Here is a 6,000-nt window from a genome sequence, read left to right as displayed (position 1 = left end):
TCCATGGATTCATGAGATTGTCTGCACAGCCGTACTCGTCCATCTACTCGATACAATTTGAAACGAGACTCCTCCGACCAGGCAACATGTTTCCAGTCATCAACAGTCCAATGTCGGTAGTGACGGGCACAGGCGAGGCGAGGCGTAAAGCTTTGTGTCGTGCAGTCATCAAGGGTAAACGAGTAGGCCTTCGGCTACAAAAGCCCATATCGATGATGTTTCGTTGAATGGTTCGCACGCTGACACTTACTGGTGGCCCATCACTGAAATCTGAAGCAATTTGCAGAAGGGTTGTACTTCTGCCACGTTGAACGATTCTCTTCAGTCGTCGTTGGTCCCGTTCTTGCAGGATCTTTTCCCAGCCACAGCGATGTCGGAGATTAGCATCGAATATTCTGTGTCCCATCCCACGTTCAAATTATCTTCAGTCTTGATAACCTGCCATTGTAGCAGCAGTAACCGATCTAACAACTGCGCCAGTCACGTCTTGTCTTATATAGGTGTTGCCGACCGCAACACCGTATTCTTCTTGTTTATAAATCTCTGTATTTGAATATGCATGCCTATATCAGTTTCTTTGGCGCTTAAGTGTATGAGTATTTCAGAACGTAAAAGGAGATGATAATCTAATAATGAGCTGGAACGTAGCAGTAGGGTTTGGAATAGAGGAAAAAGCTACAGGGGAATATGGGATCGGTAGTAAGAATGGGAGTGGAGAAAGACCAAGTTCTGCAATAATTTTCAGTTAGTAATATTTAATACACTGTTAAAAAGTTACAGGAGGAGGACGTATGCTTGGAAACAGCTTGTAGATAAGGGAAGACTGTTGCTAGATTACTTCATACCCTGACAGAGATTCAAATATCAAACGTTGGATTGTAAAACATACCCAGGAGAAGATATGTATTCAGATCACTATTTAGTAATGAAGAGTCAACGTTGAAAGATATGGGATACTGAACTTACTGCGTAATGAAAAATAAATAATTCAGGTGAAAGAATTGACGTGGCTAAAAAGGGCCGTCACGAAAGTTGGATGGATTAATATAGGTACGAAAACAGTAACTCCGTAGAAATCCCGGGTGAAAGACGTGTTCTGCTTGCTATTCGTCTACGAACGAGGAAGCTACAAAAATGTTGGAGAAAACTCGGTAACGCAGCTACCTAAGTAACTCAGGCATAAAATAATCAGGAAATCAAGGAAAGTCAAATCTAAATTTCTGCAAAAAATTTGGAGAAATTGTAACACAAATAGACATCAGAGGTACTATTCAGCATATAGGAAAGTCAAACAACCGCCGATGAATGTCAAATCAAAAATGTAAAGAATGCAGGAGTTGGTGGTTGGAGAGACAACATCACAGTAACATGCAGCCTACATAAACCAATTATGTCGGCCACTGCCGCATCGTGTATATGGGTGGTGTTAATCCCTTCAGCATCAGCTAAGGTCTGAAGATGGTGCAAAAAATGGTTCAAATGGCTCTGAGCACTATGGGACTTAACATCTGAGGGCATCAGTCCCCTAGACTTAGAACTACTTAAACCTAACTAACTTAAGGACATCACACACATCCATGCCCGAGGCAGGATTTGAACCTGCGACCGTAGCGGTCGCACGGTTCCGGACTGAAGCGCCTAGAACCGCTCGGCCACACCGGCCGGCTGAAGATGGTGCACTGAGGCACCGAAACTGCTACCCACACGATAAATGACATCATGAGAACCGCTGTACGTGTCTCATTTTCTTACACAAATGTAATGAGAAATTGCTGAAATGAGAGCAATAAACTTACCATAAAAGTCGGTGACAACGAAGTAAATGAAAAGCAGTTCTGTTACATTAGAAGGAAAATATCGCACAACGGACGAAACAAGCACTACACAAATGGAAAATAGCAACAGGCCACAAATGACCTTCTGTCAATGATCAGCCATAATTTGAGGAATAAGTCTGAAAATGCACGTCTCGACACAGAATGGTATGAAAATGTATTATGGACTGCGGGAAAACAGGGAAAGAAGAAAATCGAAGTACTTGAGATGTGGTGCTGTAGAAAGACGTTGAAACTTAAGACTGATAACATAAGAAAAGAGGAGGTCCTTGGAAAAAATGGCTAGTAAACGTATGGAGACCACTGACAAGAAGAAGGAACGGAATGAGAGGAAATGTGCTACAATATCTGGAAATAATTACCGTCTGCAATGGAATGAACTGAACTTGGAGCAGAGGGAGCAACCCAGAGCAGTAGTCAGACCTCAGCCAGTTTCAGTTGGTGCTGGTCATTGAACTGAATGGTCAGCGGAAAAAAACAGCCTCAGTTTTGTCTGACAGCGCACGCTGTCTCCGAGGTCAGCGTCCAGGAAGTACCACAGTCTGATCTGCTGTTGGTCATGACAGCCAGTGATTGCCTCTGTTCCAGATCATTTGGCGTGACATGCAAATCCATACGCTACCGATAAGTCAGCAGGTAGTAGCAGCATTTAAACCCGATTTAATCAATTCACTGTCGTCGAACACCTGCGTAACGTACCTGTCCCCATTCTGTGTCCTTCACCACACCTATTTCACTGCATGGCGATGATCCTCGGACCTCTTCCCGTCTGCCCATGCCCTCGCAGCCAGCACTCTGCTGCTGACCCTGCCGGCTGCCCTCCGCCGCTTCCTGGCCAGCGGTTCAGTTAGACGCTGGACAGCACTGCAGCCTACCGCAGTGGCTGTTGATACTGACAGCCGCACTCGCCGCATACAGACAGGTGCAGTGCGTGCTCCCTGCAGCCCACACAGCCCGGCATACCGACTACGCCAAATCAAGGTGCTGCCTGCCGAGCAGAATTTGTCCACGGCACGCTGCGCTATCACGACTGCTGTTACAATGCAAGAATTTTGCAAGAGTATACCAACGTGCAACAGAGATGAGGGTCTATTTGAACGTCTCTCCAGGCTTCTGCTACACAACTGCATCCATCTTCGGCAGAAAACTGCCGTTTACACCCAGCTCTCTTGCTATACCTTCATGCAGTATGCTACACTGCGCTGTAGAGGGTAAAACCTGTAGCGCAGACAGAGATTGAAATATATCTAACAAATGATCCAGCACGTTGTGCGCCACTGCTAGCTACTCTGAGGTGTAGAGTCCAGTGCAAGAGAATGGCCCGTGATGATCTTCATTAAACCAACAAGGGGACTGAAGTTACATTTCTTTTTTTGAGTCATCAGCGTCCTGACTCGTTTGATGAGGCCCGACACGAATTCCTCTCCTGTGGCAACCTTTCCATCTCAGAGTAGCACTTGCAACCTACATCCTCAATTATTTGCTGGATGTATTACAATGTCTGTCTTCCTCTAGTTCTACCCTCTGCAGCTCCCTCTAGTACCATTAATTCATTCCCTAATATTTTAACAGATGTCCTATCATCCTGTTGTTTCTTCTTGTCAGTGATTTCCTTCTTTCCTTTCCGATTCTGTGGTGAACCTCCTCATTCCTTACCTAATAGTCAACTTTCTAATGTAACACCACATTTCAAATGCTTCGTTACTCTTGTGTTCTAAGTTTCACTACCACTCAATGCACATTCTCAGAACGTTCTTTTCAAATTAATGCCTATGTTTGATACTAGTAGGCTTCTCTTAGCCAGGAATGCCCTTTTTGCGGGTGCTAGCCTGCTTTTTATGTCCTCCTTTCTCCGTCTGTCATGGGCTATTTTGCTGCTTAGGTAACGGAATTCCTTTTCTCCGTAATTACCAATCTTAATGTTTCGCTGTTCTCATTTTTGCTACTTCACATTTCTTTCGTGTTTCATCTGTTTACTCTCAATCCATATAATGTAGTCATTTGACTATTCATTCTGTTCAGAAGATCCCATAATTCTTTTTCACTTTCACTTAGGATAACGATTTCATAAACAAATCTTATCATGAATGTCCTTTCACCTTGTATTTTGATTCCACTCTTGATCCCTTCTTTTATTTCCGTCATGTATCGATTATATAGCAGAGAAGAAAGACGGCATCCCTATCCTACACCGTTTTTAATCCGAGGACTTCGTTCTTAGTCTTCCGCTCTTATTTTACCCTCTTGTCTCTTGCGCATATTGCATATTACACGTCTTTTCCATATACGTTACACCTGTGTTTCTCGGAATGTCGAACATCTTGCATCATCCGACATTGTTGAACACGTTTTCCGTCTTAATTTTTCTCTAATCTTACTTCCATTATCAACCTCAACGTGAGAATGGCCTCTCTGGTGCCTTAGCCTTCCCTAAAGCCGAACTGATCTTCACCTTTGTTAAAGTGATTGTGCGATAGTTTTCGCACTTGTAGGCTCCTGCAATCTTCTTAATTCTGTGCATGATGATGTTCCGAAAGTCTGATGGTAAATTACCAGAATCATACGTTGTGCACAGCATCGCGAATAGCCATTTTGTGGCCATTTCTACCAATGATTTTAGAAATTCTTATGGAATGCTATTTATCGCTTCTACCTTATACGATCTTAAGTCTTGCAAAGCCCTATATAGTTCTTCATTACTTATGAATTAGTAACCAAGGTTCACTAGAATGGGTTAGTGAATTGCAGACAGCTGTACGTCGTTGGATAGGGTGACCTATTAACACTTCCCTGGTTACAGGGGTACCCTGCGAAGTGCGTTGCGACGACTGCCATTAATTTTGATAGTAAACACAAGTTTTTCGCAGGTGGTTCAGTTCTCTGTAACGAAATACTATTTGAAAAAGGATGCACCACATTCAGCTAGATCTCGATAAGGCTTCATAGTGGTGCAAATATTACCAAATTGCTGTAAACGTTAAGAAATGTAAAACTGTCCACTTTACAAAACAAAAAAATGTGGTATCCTATTACTATAGTATCAACGAGTCACACATGAAATCTGTTAGTTGGGTGTATCACGTTGTAGGGATACGAAAGGGAATGAGCACAGCGTCTCAGTCATAGGTGAAGCATACTTCCATTTCACTGGTAGAATACTAGGGAAACGCAATCACTTGACAAAGGAGATTGCTTAAGGAACACTCATGACCAGTCCTAGAATATTATTCAAGTTTCTGGGGTCCATACCAAATAGGATTAACAGAGGGTAGTGAATGTATACAGAGAAGGGCATCGCGAATGGTTATAACACATATATGGTTATAACACATATCAGTGTTTTTTTTTGTGCACTGAGTCACTAATGACAAAGGAAGTAGTCTTATTTGTAAAATATGAATCCATATTGTTTGAAAATCTGCAGTAAGGGGTCTAAATTGATATGTATTGCTCACGAGATCTCTATCATCTGTCTGTCTTTCTTCTTGTGTAACTTCCTTATCTTTCCTTCTGGTGGCGTTGGTCTATTAACATGTATTTATCACTGTGGATACCTGTAGGTCAGAATAATTATTTGTTTCGCTCAGGTAATGTCTCTTGTTTTATTATTTCTTTACACAAACGTCTTCAGTATGTTGCTGACTGGTTAAGTATAAATGTGGATGACTTTTATTGCTTGAGCGCGAACAACTGGCTTGAGAATATCTGTTTAGCCGCCATTTTGACTATCTCACCGAGACAGCTGCGAATTGTAGTAATTGCTTACAACACTTTATTAAGAAAAGTACGATTGCACAGTGCGAATCAAATTAGAGCACTTGAGATATTTCAAACCTTCATGGTCACGAAAATACGAAGCCAAGCTAAGCTAGTTATTCCGAGAGAATATACTATCCTGTGTCTTACAAATTTCAATCCGTAGAACTTTCATCCGTTTAACTAGACCAGTGCTAATTACGTTGCGTTAAATGGCCAAATAATTGTTTGACCCGTTGGAGAGTGTCGTAGGGATGCTGAAGAAACTGAACTGGCAGCTAATTTTGAAGACAGACTCCAAGTGTCCTACGATATCTTAGAAACTTTCAAGAATCAGCTATAATGATGTATCTGGTAATATGTAACAACCCCCAGGGTACCCCTCCGGTGTGGATCGTGAGTAGAACAT

The sequence above is a fragment of the Schistocerca nitens genome, chromosome 2 (genome assembly GCF_023898315.1).
Source record: "Schistocerca nitens isolate TAMUIC-IGC-003100 chromosome 2, iqSchNite1.1, whole genome shotgun sequence".
Lineage (NCBI taxonomy): Eukaryota > Metazoa > Arthropoda > Insecta > Orthoptera > Acrididae > Schistocerca > Schistocerca nitens.
Note: the sequence above shows the minus strand (reverse complement) of the source record.